Source organism: Cupressus sempervirens, chromosome 8, assembly GCF_028749045.1.
Source record: "Cupressus sempervirens isolate cs-2001-9-10 chromosome 8, ASM2874904v1, whole genome shotgun sequence".
In the NCBI taxonomy this organism is placed as follows: Eukaryota; Viridiplantae; Streptophyta; class Pinopsida; order Cupressales; family Cupressaceae; genus Cupressus; species Cupressus sempervirens.
The window spans coordinates 755,954,088-755,974,116 of record NC_143125.1 but is presented as its reverse complement, the minus strand read 5'-3'; the positions used below and the strand labels follow the sequence as shown (position 1 = coordinate 755,974,116).

Here is a 20,029-nt window from a genome sequence, read left to right as displayed (position 1 = left end):
AGTTATTTTCATATTACTTATAGATAAGATATTTGATATAGTATTTTAATTTTTCTTCTATAGACACCTGGTGGGCCATAGATTGCACCAAAGAGGCTTGATTTTAATGATCCTACATAGCCATAGATATTGATAGTGATATACATATGTAGTTGTGGTCATTATATGACATTGACATATATTTGACTTTTTTATTGTATATATTCAAGATTTGTATTGTGCACATTCAACATTTCTATTGTACACATTCGACATTTTTTAGGTATTCAAATTTTGGATTGTATCGATGAGACATAACATCTTTTTGTAGCTATATGATTGATATGGCACAATATATTATTCTTTTTGATATACATTAAACTTGGATTTCCATCCAACTTGTTCAATGTGTGCATACAAACTTGTATTTCATCTTACTTTCTTGCAATTAATCAAACACGTGAACATTCATTATTTTATATAGAAAATGTAATATGTTTATCAAATTTATTATAACATGTAATGAAACTTTTATGTCACTTATTTTGATGTAATAATACATGAAAAGTAAAAATATGTCATGATTTTTATATTTGTGTCAAAGATCATAGTTCGATAGTGCTTAGAGACCCTTAGGGATGTTTCTGTTTAGTGTGGTTGATACCATTGGAGGGATGTTATGGCTGAAATGAGGTTGATCCTCACCTAAAACTAAAAAAATAGAGATAATTGAGAAGATGATTTGATCCTAGGATATACAATTTGAAATATACACAACCTTGATCATTTGAACTGAGCAATATTGCAACTTTTGGCATTAGGCAAGATAGGGATGCCAAATCCAAACAAAGTCAAATATATAAAAATTGAGATAGGTTATTGTAGGCCTAGACAACATGATCTTGTAGTACTTAAAATTTTTTCAATACCTCAACCAAGCTCAAAGAAATTCCTGATCAAATACCATAGCCTAATGGTTCTTAGAGACCCTTAGGGACACTTCCATTCAATGCGATCGATAGTGTCCTAGGGACATTATGGCTGAAATGAGGTTAGTGCTATCCTAAACCCAAAAAACTAGAGTTAATAGAGTAGATAATTTGATCCTATGCCATATGATTTGAAATATACACAACCTTGCTCATTTGAACTGAGCAACATTGCAACTTTTGGCATTAGGCGAGATAGGGATGCCAAATCCAAGAAAAATTGAATCTCTAAGAAATGACATAGATTGTTGTAGGCCTAGACAACATGATCCTATAGCACTTAACAATTTTTCAATACCTTAGACAAGGTCAAAGAAATGCTTAGTCAAAGATCGCAGCTTGATGGTGCTTAGAGACCCTTAGGGACGCTTCTATTCAATGTGGTTGATACCGTTAGAGGGATGTTGTGGCTGAAACAAGGTTAGTCCTAGCCTAAACTCAACCAACTAGAGCTAATAGAGTAGAGGATTTGATCCTATGACATACATCTTGAAATATATACAACCTTGTTCATTTGAACTGAGCAACATTGAAACTTTTCGCATTAGGCAAGATAAGGATGCCAAATCCAAACAAATGTGAATCTCTAAAAATTAAGATAGGTTTTCGTAGGCATAGACAACATGATCCTATACCACTTGATATTTTGTCAATACCTTGCATGAGCTCAAAGAAATGCCCAATCAAAGATCACAACTTGATGACTCTTATAGACCCTTAGGGGTGCTTCCATTCAGTGTAGTCGATAGTATCCTAGGGATGTTGTGACTAAAATTATGTTGGTCCTAGCCTAAACCTAACCAACCAGAGCTAATGAAGTAGACAATTTGATCCTATGACATACAGTTTGAAATATACACAACTGTGCTCATTTGAACTAAGCAACATTGATACTTTTGGCATTAGACGAGATAGGGATTCCAAATCTCTAAAAGCTAAGATAGGTTATTATAGGCCTAGAAAATGTGATCCTATAGCACTTGATAGCTCATTATTACCTTGCATGAGCTTGAAGAAATACTCGATCAAATATCCCAACCTAGTGATGCTTAGAAACCCTTAGGGAGAAAGTGGTGAGGATTTAATGGTTGGGAATGTAAACAAGGCCAATGATACTTTAAACCTACTAAATCTATGGTTTTGACACCTGATTAGGTATTGTATAAAGTTGGGAACTCAGGGGTTAAGGATAAAGAGTATGATAGGGAGCTTGGATAAATCATTCACTGATTCATGCTCTTGGTCTTCTTTCAAGACTCTTAGGGTGTCTCTTCTTCACCCCTCTATCACCTATAGGAAATTAACTATCTTAGGGTCCCCTATTTTATCTAACCAACCCAACTACCAAGAAATATTACACTATCAAGTTAAAACTTGATACTTTCACACTTCATTCTTTCTAGACCTTACAACAACATAAAGGCTCTCAACCTCCAAATCCTTAACAAAACCTTGTAAAGGTATGGAGGTATCATAAAATAATTTAAATTAATTAATTAGGAGAGTTAGAAGTTCCATAAATTCCATCTTTCGACTTGATTTCTTCTTTTCTTCAAAATTAGGCCTACAAGGCTTGTATGCCCAATTAGGTCTCCTATAGTAATAAAATAGGGTTTTTCTCCCATACCTTCCAAAGGAATCCTAAAATTTATTTTTGGTTTATTGGTTCATTTTCCATCCCCTTTGATATTTTTGGGGTCTTGGGATCATACCCTTCCATCCATTACCCTAACCTAGTTTAGGTGAAAATATAGCTAACAAAGAAATCACTCACAAAATGCTTCAAGATGTTGATTGCAAAACCACACAATCTATACAATAGACTACCAATCCTAATCATAAGTTTTCTCATGCCTTATATAGGGTGGTTGGGTGGTTATTCACCTTTTAGGACTCCTTTTCAATTCTTTGCAACTTTCTTTCCCAAAGTTGCTCAAGCAAGTTTTGAAAGTTGCAAAGTAGCACAATGCAACTTTTACATTTTTTTTGCAACTTTTCACCAATTTGGTCAAATTAGCTTCCTATCTTCTCAAACTTAACCAAAAAACTTACCCATGGTAAAAACCTCACCCTAACTCTTCCTAGACCCTATTGACCTCATGCTAACATCATCATCATGCCTTGTGCCAATTAGATGGCTTTACAACTCACTAGCCCCTAATTGCACCTAGTGAAAGGCCCTGAGAACCTATGAAAAAATTCTCCATTACACTCCTACTATGGTCAACATGAACTTATATAAAACACATCTGAAATTCCCTAAGGCTCACACTTACACAACAAAAACATGAAAATTTAGATTGTCCAGGAAATCCTTAGATGCTCCTACACCAGATAGTTTCTTTGTAAAAGTGGCCTATTTTAAGCCTAAAAAGGGGTGTCATAGTATGACATCAAGGGCACAGTCTAAAAAACCTTATCAAATATTTCCATATGTTGTAGAGAATCCAAATGGGTAGCCAAAACTACAATTTATTTTCCTGATGTTTTGGGAAAGTTGGGAGAAAAAGAGTTCAAGAACCAAATTTATAACCATAAACGTAAATTCAATGTACAAATTTTTAACAATAATGTACAATATTTACATCTCTTATCATTTTTATATACAAAATTTGGCACCTAAATATGCACATGTGACATCTTTTATTGGATTTTTATACAAAATATGGCATATAAATATGCATATGTTACGTGTCTTCTCTTTTTTATATACAAAATTTGGCATCTACATATGCATGTCACTGTGAAGTTACAACATTATTTATAACACATATACAAAATATTCAAAATTATTCTACCATATGAAGAATGATTCGCTATATAGCACACAATCAATCAAGGGAACCTTGTAGATCAGCTCTAACACTTATTGTATCAAATATTGCCACATGATTAGATTCGCGTACTTTCCACAACTTCTTATTAAGGGGCCTACCATGATACGATATAAATTTAATATTTATTGCAGCAATAAGGATAGAGTAATGAATAATATGTTTGTGTCTCAAAATTCTCAAATAACCATGTGGTAGAATTCTTGATAGGGTACCTACGTTTAATTGTAAAGACAACTTAAAGTCAAAATTGATACATTATACATGACAAATTGACTTAAAGATATTTTCATTGAAGGGGACAAAAATATGCTACCTTCTAACCCATGTGCCTATCACAATGATGGATCTTATTGGGTACTCAATATCCTCACCATCAATGGTTGTAGCTATCAATTTCTTTTTGGTCTCAATACACTGACATAGAAAGTAATGTGTTCCTTATTCATTATTCTCATATGAAATAACTACATATACATGGCATGCATTATATAGAAGGATAAGTTAATGCCAAAATTTAAAGTAATCTATTTTAACCAAGTATTAAACTGATAACGTGTACCTGGTTCAACTAGGTGAGATACATGCTCAAAATTATTGATGTTTCAATCTGGTTGAGTTACAGTGTTGTAGGAAGTTGATATGAATCAATTGGATGAAAATTTATACAATACCATTGGTCAGCCAACTCTTTTGATTCACATTTTTCCCATAAATGATGCATACAAGAAGAGGAAAATCATGCAAGCTTTCTAATATGAATAACTAGTGATGCTTCATTTGAACTTTGAAATGAATGCATCTCACTTAATCCTATAAGTGTACAACAATATTGAAAATTTTCAATTTTAGGTTCATGTATCAACCAAAAATATCTGGTAACCATAGAATTACCTGTATTACCTAGTCCCATCATAGAATTGCATCATTGGACAATTGTTTAATCATTTTCTAATATTGTGCCACCTTTGTACTTTAATTCCTCTTTACTTAGGGCTCTTTTCAAACATGCTCCAACACCATCATGCTCTCCCTTTCCATGTCCCACCTCAGTGAAATTCCAAAAATGTTGCACTCCAGTTGTCACATGCATCCTACTCAACTACTAGAACTTCCTTACATTCTTGAATTGTGTGGTGTAATTGTCTGACCATATAATGTGTCGATTGTATCTTACATCTCTTTCCCTCAAATTATCATAGAAAACTCTAAAATATCCTTGCACAAATTCTAATGAATGAGTTTGATTATCGCTGATATAGAAGTGATACTCTCTTAATACCTTTTTGTCCGCCTTTGTGCTATATTCATAAGCATGAATAAAGGATATGTGTACAAAAATTAACACTTGTGTAGAGTTTTAATACATTGGTTGCACTTCATTTTGAAGTTTTAGTGTATAGTTTTCAATGAAGTGAAAAACTGACACAATCGTACCCAAGCAAAAAGTGTCCTTACACAACTTGAATTTCTCATCTAACCATCTAGCTCTATGTGTATGACCTATGTACTAATAAAATATTTTATCTTGAAACAATTTCATAAAATCAGCTACAGATACATCACTTTTCACTAGTTCACACCTCTTTAATTCTTTTTCATTTTTAACACCATATATAACTTACTTGTACTTTCCAAGAGAAATTAGTGTCTTACAAATTTCATGTGTGCTATCTAGATGTAGGCATCTATGCAACTTTTGCAAACTACCACATTAAGGGAAAAAACCTTTCAAACACATGGTCTTATAATAAATACACCCATTATCTTGTTTATATAGTAAACTTGCAATAAAATCTCTCAATGACTTAGGAGATAATTGTAGGCCACATTCCTACAATATTTCATTATTATACAAAGTACAATGTATATAATGATAAACATCATAATGCATAGAAAACTCAACATGTAGTGTGTGTACGATTTATCTTAACATAGAATGGTGTTCTCATCTCAAAAAACCTTTAGTTGATTTTAATTTGAGAAAATCTTTGAAGAAACATTTCATAAAATTGTGTTTGAGTCATATCCAAAAAATGTTTCGCATGTGGCTCATGGTTTTTTTTCCAATTCATCTTTTGACAATATCTTTTCGGTTTGGTGAAGCCCTTGTGTTGTCATGCCAAAAGTTTTCTATTAATGTTCTTGGTGCATCAACAATAACTTTATTCTTATGTGGGAGTCTACCTCCGAATGACCAAAAAAAGTCTCATTAGAATTCTTCATTTTCTCTCACCTCACTAAGGCTCTAACTAACGTTTTTCTACTTATCCTTAATGATTTACTTGTTTTTCTTACCATACGAATCTTTTCCATTTCCTTTCCCATTATGGTTGAAGTGGGGATCCATCAAATTGTATTAGCATCTTTAGTACATGTATTTGAACCAATGGATTTGTATTCATCAAAGAGATTTCTAACAATGCTTCTTTCACTACTATTTGAAAATGTTGTTAATCCCAAAATTCTCATTGTCTCTCCAAATTTCATATTTTTAACCATTTCAAAAACAAGTTGGCATCTTCCACTTTGATTTAAATTTTCAAAATAGTTATTCCAAATCTTTTGAACAATTCTCCTACAATTTCTTTCTAACATTTTATCATGCATTGGCTTCAAAATATTTTCATCAATGTCAATTAGAAACTTTGGTTTTCTACAAATTATTCTAGGAGATGTTGATGTATGCACATGCTCTATGTTTTCATTACTTACATTATGTTCATTTGTCATTTCAACTTGAGATGTTGCATTAGGGGAATTAGGTGATGTAAGTGTATTTGTCACAATCATTTGAATTGGGGTATGTTGAACATTTTCATTTGTCAAGTTATATACATTTGTGACATCAATATCAATAGGTAGATTTTAATCACTTATATAGGAGGCATTTGATGATGTACCTTCACGTAATATCCTCATGCACTCCCTTATTTTTTCCTTTGCTACCTCTCATTTTTCAATCATTCCTCTCTTGTTCTTTCCCATGATTGTAGATGCAAATTACCCTACAAACAATAACATGAATAAACTACACAATAAAATAAAATAAAATAACAAATTTTCATGATTATTTTATGCTCAATCATAAGATAATAATACAAAATAAGATGTTGGCACATGAAAAATATCAAAATTAGCATTTCCAAGCACAAAAAAACCTTATACTTGCATACCTGGTACAGAAATACATGTGAAACAATAGTAGAATCTGTTAGACCACACTAAAATAGCATTCATTTACATGTTTTTTTATGTATAGTTGTCAATAACCCAATCTGCTTATTGAGTTCTAACTACCTTATCCATATGGACCAATAACCCAATTGGGTTTTGTAGAACTTGATTAGGTTTTGTAAAATTTGATTAAGTTATGTATTACTACTACACAAAGTTAGATTGAGGGAGGGGGAGGGAGGGGGAGAGAGAGAGAGAGAGAGAGAGAGAGAGAGAGAGAGAGAGGGAGGGAGGGAGGGAGGGAGGGAGGGAGGGAGGGAGGGAGGGAGATGAAGAGGATGAGTGAGAGAGAAGGAGATAGTATAAAGAGAGAGGCTATATGATAGAGATAGAGAGATATTATGGGATGTGATAGAAAGATTGAGAGAGAGAAGGGGGATACAAAGAGAGAATTTGTGTGTGTGTGTGTGTGTGTGTGTGTGTGAGAGAGAGAGAGAGAGAGAGAGAGAGTGAGAATGATGGGATGGAGAGAATGACTAGGAGAAATGATAGAGAGAGAGAGAGAGAGAGAGAGAGAGAGAGAGAGACAGAAGGGGGTAGGAGAAAGAGAGAGGGGGATACAATAGTAGAATCTGGTAGACCACACTAAAATAGCATTCATTGACATTTTTTTTATGTATAGTTGTCAATAACCCAATCTGGTTATTGAGTTCTAACTACCTTATCCATATGGACCAATAACCCAATTGGGTTTTGTAGAACTTGATTAGGTTTTTTTAAAATTTGATCAAGTTATGTATTACTACTACACAAAGTTAGATTGAGGGAGGGGGGAGAGAGAGAGGGGGGGCGGGAGAGAGAGAGAGAGAGAGAGAGAGAGAGAGAGAGAGAGAGAGAGAGAGAGAGAGAGAGAGAGAGAGAGTGGGGGGGGGGGGGGGGGAGGGAGGGAGGGAGGGAGGGAGGGAGAGGATGAGTGAGAGAGAAGGAGATAGTATAAAGAGAGAGGATATATGATAGAGATAGAGAGAGATTATGGGATGTGATAGAAAGATTGAGAGAGAGAAGGGGGATACAAAGAGAGAATGTGTGTGTGTGTGTGTGTGTGTGTGTGTGTGAGAGAGAGAGAGAGAGAGAGACACAGAAGGGGGTAGGAGAAAGAGAGAGGGGGATATAAAGATAGAGAATGAGAGAGGGGGGGAGGGGGAGAGAGAGGGGTGTGAGAGAGAGATATTAGGAGATATGATAGAGAGAGAGAGGGGGGGATAGTAGAAAGAGAGAGAGGGGATAGGATAGAGATAGAGAGAGATTATGGAATGTGATAGAAAGAATGAGAGATATGTGGATAATGTGTGTGAGAGAGAGAAATGGGGATGGAGAGAAGGATTAGGAGAAATGGCAGAGAGAGAGAGAGAAGGGGATATACGAAAGAGAGAGGGGGATATATATATATATATATATATATATATATAGAGAGAGAGAGAGAGAGAGAGAGATTAGGGGATATGATAGAAAGAGTGAGAGAGAGAAGGGGATAGGAGAAAGAGATAGAGAGAGAGAGAGGATAAAGAGAGAGAGAGAGAATATGTGTGAGAGAGAGAGGATGGGATGGGATGGATAGAAGGATTAGGGGATATGATAGACACTTGTTTAGTATAATACATAACCTGATCTCTCTCTCCCCCCTCATTCTCTCCCTCCATCTACCCTTTTGCAGTAGTAATACATAACCTAATCCAGTTCTAAATGTATTTTTTATTTTTAAAACCCGATTGGGTTATGGCTTGGTGATAGACTAAGGGAATAACCCAAAGGCTTGGGAGGCTATTTTCCCTCCACTTTTTTCCTTTGGACATTTTTCATCTTCCAAAATGAATTCTCATCTTTTTCTTGATCAAGTATGCTAATGGGGAAGTGGATATCTCTAAAATCACTACCATAATTTTTTGTCCTCTTAGATTTTTCACCATAATCTTTTTTTAATTTTTGGACAACATTAACATTGTAAACTTTAATAGGATTTGTCCCTTTGGTGAAATGGTGGGGCTTCTTACCTATAGGGCCTACAACCAAGGTTCAAGTCCCCACAGGGGCATTCTCTACTGTGGATCATAATTGAGAATGTTTTTCCATTGACCCTTGGTGAAATAGTGGGGCTTCTTGCCTTTAGTGTTTACAACCAAGGGTTAATAAATTTTTATCTTGTATCAAACTTGTTCCTATCACTTCCCTAGCCATGGCCATTGGCTCCATGCCTGTGCTTCTGCCCCTACTCCTATTTGTTTTTTGCTATGTGTAGGTTTCATAGGGCCCTTGTCATTCACTACCTTGGTGTCTATAGAGACTCTACCCTTCTTGTGCCTAATTTTTGGAATGTCTAGATGTTGGGTGTTTTAACTGGATAAATTTTTGTGCCCAATTTTGGTTTCCTCTTTGCCCTTGCAGTGGCCACTATTGTTCATTGGTTTTTGTTTTAGAGTGTGAGAGTGGTTAATATGCCTTCTGCTCTTGCTGGTTCTGGGTCAGTTCCTATGACTTTAGGTGGCAAGCCTGCCTCTTATGTTGATGTGGCCGCATTCGAGGTGGGTCTTCATGGTGCTATTCAAGCTGCTCATTCTAGGCCTTCTCATCCCTGTGAAGTTTCCCCTATAAGTGTTTAAAACCCTAAAAGGGTACTTTTGGACACTGATATAGTCAATGATATTTTTGGTACAGTAGATGACATCTCTACCTTTGCTGCTATTTTTTGATTTCAAGTTTTTTGGCCCTCTTTAGCTAATCTTCATGCTTCTATTTCTAACTAATGGGAACCAATCTTAGATCATGAAGTACACATATTTCTGATGGCTAAAGGATTTTTCATAGTAAAGTTTAAATCTATTGAAGACAGGAAGACTATTTTGTGCAATAACAATTTTTTATGGGAGGATAGATTTCCACTTATGGCCAAACCTTGGCATATAGATTTCGATCTGCTCATTAAATCTTTTAATAGGGTTCCTATCTAGGTCTGGATCCCAAATCTCCCAATGCATCTCTAGCTTGATTTTTTTTATGAAGCTATTGGGGAGGCCATTGGTGATTTTTTGTATGTGGACTTAGACACTTTGGATATTCTCCATTCAACATATGCACATTTTCTTGTTCAGATGGATATTTCTAACGGCCTCCCTGAGAAGGTTTGTTTTAAATCCTCACAAGGATCTTGGACCCTTTCTTTGGATTATGAAGGTGTCCCATTTCGTTTTAGAAAATTCTATAAGACAAGTCACATTGCTGCTCGCTATGCTACTGGGAAGACTAAATCAAGGTGACCACCTTCTTGGTGGTTAGGGCGTCTTCTGAACACTACACAGTGGTTAAGTCCATGGATGTGCCTTTGGATTCAGTGGTTGTCTCTGTGGATGATTCCTTTGTCGATGATCTTTTGGTAGAGGAGGTTATCCTCCCTATTCCTACTCCCTTGGATGTTCCTCTTGGTCCTGGATCTTGTACCCTCTCCTGCCCCCTCCCCTGTATTGGACTCTCCTAGTTCAATGTGGGGCCAGATGGCTATGAGCTCTTCTAGGGGGTTTGTTGTTGTTTCAGATTCCCCTGGGCTCCATGGTTACATTTCTTCAGGGGATTGGATTGTTGAGGTAGCTAAGGTGGAGGATGGTAGGACTATGGTAAAAAGAAAGAAAACTAGGCCATCTGCTCCTCCTTTAGTAATGAATCTCTGATCATGCAAGGGAGGCTCTAAATAAAAGAGCAAAATAGGATGTATCTGGCTCTACCTCCTTGCTAGATCTTTACTTTTGGTTGGTGATAGGATTTTTTGTCACTGTGGCTACCCTCTATTTGGGGGGTGACTAGTTTCATGTTGGTTTGATGTACTTTTTTCTTATGCACTTACTGAAAATCTTTAGACTTGTACAGGGTTTTAGGCACCCTTCAAAACCTATTTTTCTTAATCAAAAACATTGTAAACTTTAATTACTTTTAGTAATGCCTTGACATTCCTCATAGACATATGTCTAGCATTTTCTTAATAATTTTGATATACTTAACAAAATTCAAAATAAATTACATATTATTGTTTTACACTTGATTATATACACATTTTTAAAAAAATCTATTTTTAATTATTTTGATGCAAGTTATGCTCAACACACGAACAAGTACCAAAATTTTAGGATGTTATTTGTTCAATAATTCATTTAAAAAGACACTCATCATAAAATTACAAAAAAATACACAAGTTCTAGATATGAGTCTTAAATATCATCCTACCAACGAGATATGCAAAATACTAAATATAACTATGTCTTTTGTGTTGCACACAAAAACAACTATGTTATATTTTTCTAAAATAATTAGGAACTATTTTTCGTGTGCACAGGGTTTGACCCACCTAATCTTATCCATTTATTAAAAAATATAGTAGTTTAGAAAGAAGAATTGGAGTACTATAATTTATATGTTTTACACATCTTGTCATTTTTAGTGGATGACACTCAAATATCTCATCCAAATTTAGGTTTACTTGATTTTAGAAAAAAGGTGTCCACTTGTATCCCCCTTTTGTACACGATCTTGCTACACTCACATAGTTGTTAAAAGCCAAGTTGAGAACTATTAACTCTCCTAATTCTCCAATCCAATCTATGATGCTCCCTTGAAATATGTTCTTCCCAATGTCAAAGACTCGAAGCTTTTTACAACTTGCAATAGTAGGAGGGACAAGACCTTACAAGTTGTTCTCATTCAGATTTTGAGTCTCAAGTGTAGTCAAATTTCCTAGCTCTTCTAGCATCTTACCTTTCAAATAATTCTAAGCCAATTTCAAGACCATTAGAAAATAACATCTAGCAAGAGTCTTAGGAAGGACACCTCTTATCTTATTCTTTGACAAGTCTAGGAGATATAAGAGATGAGGGGTGGAGCATATAGATTCTGGAATAGAACCATTGAACCTATTCCCTAACATATCTAAAATCATTACATTACAATCTAGAATAGAGACATGCAAGATATTGTTATGAAAGTATAGAATCCATATATTCTTGGAAATAAGAGTGGGTAGAGAACCTTCGAGTCAGTTGTTTGAAAGATTGAGCCTCCCAAGACTAGGAAGATCCCACAGCCAGGTAGTAATATTTCCTACAATGTTGTTATGTGACAAGTCCAACTGTGCTAATGAGTATAAAGTAGACAAAAAAAAGATGAATCTCCCCTTGAACATTACAAGAACTTAAACCTAGATATTGCAATTGATCGAATTGAGGAGCCAGACTTGAAGATATATGAATTGTAAGTTAATTTTCATTAAAAACCATTTCCTTGAGGTGAGCAAGATCCTCCCATATGGAAAGGGATATGTTGTCAATTAAATGGTTAGAGAAGAGTGATAATTTTCCTAAGTGGACAAGCTTTGAAATTGTATGTGGAATTGATCCAGACAACTAGTTATATTTGAGATCTAGGTATCTTAGGCTAGAAAGCCTTGAAATGGTATGCAAAACTATTCCAGACAATTGGTTGTTCCTCAGGTCTAGAGCTTTGAGGGTAGAAATATTTGAAATTATACATGAAAGTGTTCTAGACAACTGAATGTTCTCAAGGTCCAAAGATCTTAGGGAAGAAATTCCAAATGGTAGTAAATCCCCTGAGAAATTATTCTATGAGAGGTCCAACCATTGAAACATTGAAAATTTTTCAATGGAGAAGATTGTAGTTATATGACAAGTTAAGTGTTCTTAGACTTTGTCTTGAAAGATGTAAGAAATTTGAAGGGATAGAATCATTGAGATCACACAAAGACAAATCAATGGAAACCAAGGATGAGACATTCCAAGCTGGCAATGGAGAATCAAATGAATTTCATGAAAGATTGAGATGCGATAAGTGAGTGAGGTTTAGGAGAGATGGTATTTCACCTGAAAGTCCACAAAAATAAAGGTAAATCTCCTTGATATTAGAGAGGATTCTGATGGCATTAACCCATTGGTTGTTCACCATTGAAAAGTTCACAAAAGTCATATCCAGGTATTGCAACCTTCTTAAGCTTGTCATCCATCAGCCAAATATTCTACTATTCAAATCATTGAATCCCTAGAGATCTAGATGATGCAAGGTCGTAATATTACCCAACTTGAGAGGAATCTCACCTCCAAACTCAACATATGCCAAGGAAAGAAAAATAACGCTCTAGATTTTTTCCAATTCAAGTGGTACAAAAGTATAATTGAATTCATTCAGGCTCAAAATCCAAATATTGGATATGTTGCAAGTTGAATAGGGAGGGATAGATCTTCCTACTCAAACTACATGAATGTTCCCTCTCCTAGCATTTCCTACGATTATGATAATGGTTGTTGAGGTCGAGGGAAACAACACGGCTAGAATGATACTCACATTTGACACCCTCCCATTGACAACAATTAAATTGCTACCACAAATTCAATCTACTAGAGGAATCATTGAGCCAACTTCTCAAGTCCAGAAGTTGGCTTGTTTCTGTTATAAACAATAGTCTACCAAGATAACTAGGGGGGTGAATCAGTTATCTAACAATTAAAATATTTATCTTTTTAAACAAACTTAACCATTCAACCAAAATAAACAGAAATCATAATAAAATGTGCATAGATAATTACACTAGATATGTTAAGTAGGGAAACCCTTGATCAGAAGGAAAACCCCAGTGGGAATGATGCCCACAAGATGATGTACTAATACAAATATTTCTTTTTAGAGAATGGACCCTGTTAGGAGTCTATTAGAACATTTAGTACATAGAGTCCCTATTAGGAGACTTTGAATCCCTATTAGGAGATTCCAATCCTATTAGGAGTTATAGTACAATGTATGCAAGATGAGCCTACTACTCAAACATGCAATTTTAACTACAAGAATAGCTCATTGCTCAAACATGCAATTTACTGTTATGTTATTCTTTCCTTTGTTCTATCTATTAGAAGATTATTACAAGCATGAATTTTGATGATATTCCTATAGGGGAGTATTGTAGATATGTTACTATGATGGTATATTACATTCATGACCGAGTTTATCATTGATGTCAACATAGTAGTTTTCTATGGTATCTAACAGAAGAACAGCGAAAATATCAAGTTGGTATGGACGGCTAGTTGAGTGTTTACACTATTTGAGGTTATGAGAGATACTTTTGAGTATTTGGTATATGAATTTAACGTCAAAAGATGAAATGATAAGTCTGAAAGAAGTTATGTAAGTTTTGGTGATGTTTGTTCTGAGATAGAGTTTATAGAGGCATTTTCTAGCAAACTTGTTATATCTCTTAGCAGAATTGATATTATGTGAATTGAGGCTGAGGACATGAAGAAAACATGATAGAGATGATGTGGCTAAGCTTTCTCATCATAATGTTACATCTACAAAAAGTTATTCAAGTTGCAAGGCAGAAGATTTATGTTATCGCTAAGTGTAACGTGTTCTTAAAGTGGTCCTATAATAATTAATTGAGAAGATGTAACAACTGACTTAGGGAATTATATTATGGACTCGGTCTAAAGGAAGGAAAATTTCCTTTATCATGAAAAGGGTATGGAATTAATGTGGCGGATATTTGTAAGTAGTAGAGAGTGTAGAATGCGAAGTTGAGCAGAGCAGTGCGAAAGTGAAAGAAACTTCATTGCTGAGATTTTGCTGAGTGATTCGGGGTTTGATATTTGGATCCAAGGTTTGCGACCTGGTCTACAAGGTCTAAAAGTGATTAGTTTGGTTGACAGAATAGAGGAAAGAATAAAATAATAGTAAATTACTTGTTTGAGCAGTGAGCTCCTCTTGTAGTTGAAATTGCATGTTTGGGCAGTGGGCTCTTCTTGCATACATTGTACAACAACTCCTAACAGGGATTCAAAGTCTCCTTATAGGGACTCATTATACTAAATGTTGTAATAGACTCCTAACAAGTTCCATCCTCTAACAAGGAATATTTATATTAATACATCATCTTGTGGGCATCATTCCCACTAAGGTTTTCCCTCTGATAAAGGGTTTCCCTAGTCAACATATCTGGTGTAATTGTCTATGTGCATCTTATTATGGTTGATGTTTACTATGGTTGAACGGTTATGTTTGGTTAAAGAAGATATATGTTTTAATTGTTGGATAACTGATTCACACACACCCCCCGCCCGCCCACCCCCCCAGTTATCTTGGTGGGCTATTATTTCTAACAATTGGTATTAGAGCATCAGATCCTTAAAGATAAAGTCTAATAATTTTGAGAGATCCATGGCGAGCATGTTTAGAAAAGATAGTTTGAAGTTCAATAGAACAAATTATGATAGCTAGAAAGAAAAGATGAAGACATACATGATGTTGATGTTATATTGTGATCCATAAAGATTCTATTGTGATGATGTCATTATATTTCATGATGATTTGATACGAAATGATGTTATAATTGATGATGAAATAAAATGTACTATGTTTACATTGAAGATTACATGATATGATGTTGTCATTGGAAAATTTAAAACATGATTTATGATTTCATTGACTATGATAGTTGGATACTAACTACTTGATGTGGTTTTGTGAGTGTCTAAGTGTTTGTAGGATTGTGGGTGAAAGTGTGGTTGAGGTAGAGGAGGCTAGTGGTGGGTATGGATGATCTGGTTTGAATCACACACTATGTAGATTGTATTTTCATTGTGCCCATGTTAATTTTTTTAATACATTAGATATATTAGTACTTTTGTCTAATCTTATTCTCATGTATTAAAAATATGTTGACATAATTGTTTTCCATTAAGGAATAAAATAGGTTTTTACTAGGAACCCAAAACTTCAACATTCATTACAAAATATAATTTTTATAGTATACACTATAACTTCTTGTTAAAATATTTATATAAATTTATGTTTTTTTGGAAGATTTATGAACACTTAGAATAAACAATTTTCTTTAAAATATGAAATTGTTTTATCATCAAATACTATAAATTTTGTGAAATTTTTTACTCTCAAATACTATAAATTTAGCTTGTATCCGAAAATAGCATAAGAGAACCAAACAAAACATTCATAGTTGATGACTGATATGAGCGTAAAAAAGGTGGCCATGTTTAGAGGAACTACCATTCCATCTTGCTGCATGCTTGGGAGTAACAAGAAATGGTTATGAAAACTGTAGGAGGGGTAATAAATGTAAAGAAAACCACGATCTTTTATAGGGGGTTCTTAGGCTGACTAGAGATAAAAAGTTGTTTGGAGAATGCAAGAAAATGAACTTGAAATCTACGGATGGGAGTCATTGCAAGAAAAACAAGAAACACGGGGAAAGTTCAGAAATATCTTGATCACCTCAGCTAATCGATAGGAAGAAGTTTATACATCTTTCCAACCATAAGAAGAAATTATTTTCACATTGATATTTTCGGATAGCTTGATAAGAAAGCTTCAACGGTCACTAAAACTGGAACACTCATAGATTCTTTTCCATGTATTTTTTGGAAATAAATTTGTGATCATTTTGTCAGAGGTTTATTTCTAAGAAAATTTTCATAATGGCTTTGTTGTAAGAGTAAAATGTGAACTAGTTCTTCTTCAGATACGGATGTAGATCGTATTTTCTCTTGACTATGTACTTGTATTTTTTTTTGAAATATTTGTTTTCTTTGCTTATTTTTAGATAAAGGGGAATTCAAAACATGCTTTTATGTGGCAAAGTGTGTGAGAATGCAGTCTCTACATGGAACCAAGAATAGATAAGAATAGATAAGTTTAGGAAATTATCTTATTAGTTATACTTAACTTATATTTTTCCTCTATTTAATTTTATTAGTGAGTTAGATTCTATAAATTTAAATTTTGATAAATAGGATTGGGTTGTTTAAATTTTGTGTTATTTGTCAAAAAGCTGGGATATTTTGGTTATGACATTTACTAATTATATATTGGATTCAAATATTTTCAAATTTTATCATGTCATTAATGTAATTTTAAGAAAGGAAATATGAAGGAATAGTACTAGTGGGACTCTTAATATTGCATCATTCTTTGAACACAAAGGATAAGGGGAGAATAAAATGATTATACAAGAGTCTAAATAGTCGTGGAAAATTATAAGGAAGACTAAAATAAAGAGGCAGGCCCTAGTTATTAGTATAGTGGCAAGCAAGGATACTTTAAAAGTAAATATTAGTCTTTTAAAGATGTAAATTAATTAAAAGAAAATGAAGCCAACGAAGTAGATTGAGAAAATGGTATTCATATTTTAACCTCAAAATAAATTCTAATAGATATTTGGGTTCTTGATTTGGGAGTATCATTTCATGCTACTCTATGCAAAATGTTCTTAAAAATTAGGAAGTGAGTGACTTTAGTAATGTTTTTATGGATCATGATAACTACTATGATGTTATTGGTAAAGGGGATATTTTGGTAGAATGTATAGTTAAAAATAGTTAGATATCTTCCTTAGCTTAGGCAGAGTTTAATCTTTCTTGGATAGTTTTTAATGCCCTTGCCTGGGAACGAGAGAGAATAATATGAAGTTACTCTAAACATGGCACAATTTTTTTTAAAAAATTAGCTACACACCTAATTATTTTTAGAAAATCCCATAATAAAAAATAGTACATCTTCAATATCATGTCCTCTTAGATCCTCGGAAGTGTGTAATTAGAAACCTATAAGTCATAATACAACGTAATCAAAAAATGGAAATGTTATTTATTAAATAAACCATAATTGTACAATAGATAAATATATTACATAATAAAGATTAGATTTATTTGATAGCAGCTATGGATAGCTAATTTGATCTAAATTATGTGGAAGAAGAAAAAAATGTTAAGTATGAAATAACCAAGCTTAAAGGCTATGGTGTTACAATTACACTCAAAATGAAAGAGAGCAATGGTAAGAAGGCATAATGATTTTCATGATGAAGGCTAAAGTTATGCCTCCAAATTTTGAGGTGCAAATGATCAGGAAATTTCATAATCATTATCAGAGGGAACAAGATGTTTTCACCTATCTAAGTAGTTCCATAGGTTGAGGATGAGGGCACACCATAATGAAGACCAAAAATATTTGGTACACAAATATGCAAATGATTTAAGATATAATATTCAAGATGAGATCATTTTTTTTTTTTTTAAGACAGTGGATGAACATTTCGAATTAGTCATCAAGGATGAGAAGAAGCTCAAAAGGAAGAGTTATCATGGCAGTAGAGGTTGAGGATGTAAGAATACTAGTAGAGGGAGAGACAATTTTGGTAGAGGATAGAGTAGCAGGAATGATGAAAAGTATAGCAATGAGCCCAAGGGTGAACATAGTAGTAGAGGGGGACAAAATTTTAGAGGACAAAAAAGGCCCTACAATAAAGGTAGGGGAAACTTTGGAGGACTAGATAGAGAAAGTACAGAATTTTAAATGGTAAGTGTTATAATTGCTTTCAGTATGGGCACACTAGGAATCATTGTCCTAGCATGCCAACAAAATCATCTCCAACAAGAGATGGGAGAAACTAGTTGTTAATGGAGGATGATTGTTCAAGTAATCATTCACTCTAAAGTTCAATTCAAGTAAGTTCAGTACGTAGATTTATTGAATATTTAGTTAATCTTTATCTAATTCACTTTCATAGTCTCAAATAGTTTACTAGGCACACACAAGACTCCAATTCAATCTTGACTTTTTAAAATAACCTTGATGTACAATAAGAATTCCTACAATATTCAGTCATTGCAATCTACTTCAAAGAAGGGAAAATGTTGTAGATCTAAAATGGTTCTTATAAAATTGATGGAAAGATTAGATTAACCATTATAGAATCATTTCCATAACCACTAATTTTGAAATAGATATTGAGACAATAATGACTTCTTTTTAACTCCAGATCTCTAAGATGGCCATCATTTTTAATATATCAATTCTAGTTCATGCTTATTTTCGTACAAGAATCAACTAGTTTTTGGACTAAGTAACGAGGAGACACATCTCAATACAAGGAGGTCAAGTAAATGTATGAAAAAAACTAAGAATAAGAAAAGTTTGTGTAGATCAATCTTAGAAAAGAGACTTCCTAAATAGTTTCAAAATGATTATCTACACTAATAATTCCATTAATAGAGTCTTTCAACAAAAAAATAAAAGAACATATAAATAGTCTTTTCACCAGTTTAATGTAAAAATTTGATGATAATTCTATATTCTTCTGACAACACTCTAAATCTTCTTCAAAACACAATATTCCATCTAAAAAGTTCAAAAGCACTCAATCTGAAATTCCAAAAATCTTTTAGATGGTCACATTATGAGTTCACTAATTTTTTTATCCAAATCTCTAAGGTCACTAACCATAATCAAAATTCAATAAAATGTTTTAACAGATTCACCCAAAAGAAAAACTATTACATTCACAAATATCTATATGTATTTGTGTGGTCGAGGATTTGTAATAAACAAATTGAATCATATTTAATTTTCTCTAATATAATCTTTTCATCCAAAAATTTCTTTGTAAGTCAAATGTAAAACCATATTAATTCAATTAACCAATAATATATTTTTTAATGTTCCTCTTATCATATGGAAAGTTGTTGCATTCTAGTTGATTTTCAATAAAACATTTATTTCAGACATTTCAATTATTATCTCGACTAAAGGTTTTCACTCATGCATAAATTTCTAAAACAATGACCAAATAAATTCACCTAAAGGAGAAAACAACATTGCCACTAGAAGAAGGATAAGAACCCCTGGGTGACCCCCAGAGGTGAGAACCAAAAGAAGGAGGAGAATTTTTCTACCCAAGAAAGAAGCTTTAAGAAACTAAAGGAGAGGCATGCCATTGTTGAACAAAGATTTGATGATGTGACTAGGTTTGTGATTAAGGTTTTGCACTCAGTGGCTTCGACTCTTCGCCTTCTTCATGTTGAGAAAGAAGGACTCATAGTTGCGACAAGGGTGGACGCCACTAGTTCACTTTATAAGTTCCTTGTCGATAATTGGATGTAGTAGCTACTAGAAAAACTAGAGGAAAAGGAGAAGAGTAAGGAGAGCTATCCC

At 33.9% G+C, this 20,029-nt stretch overlaps 1 pseudogene; it reads right to left on the bottom strand.

Moving 5' to 3' along the window:
- Window positions 1–20,029, bottom strand: part of LOC149544630 (uncharacterized) — a 106,176-nt pseudogene that overhangs the window by 10,211 nt on the left and 75,936 nt on the right.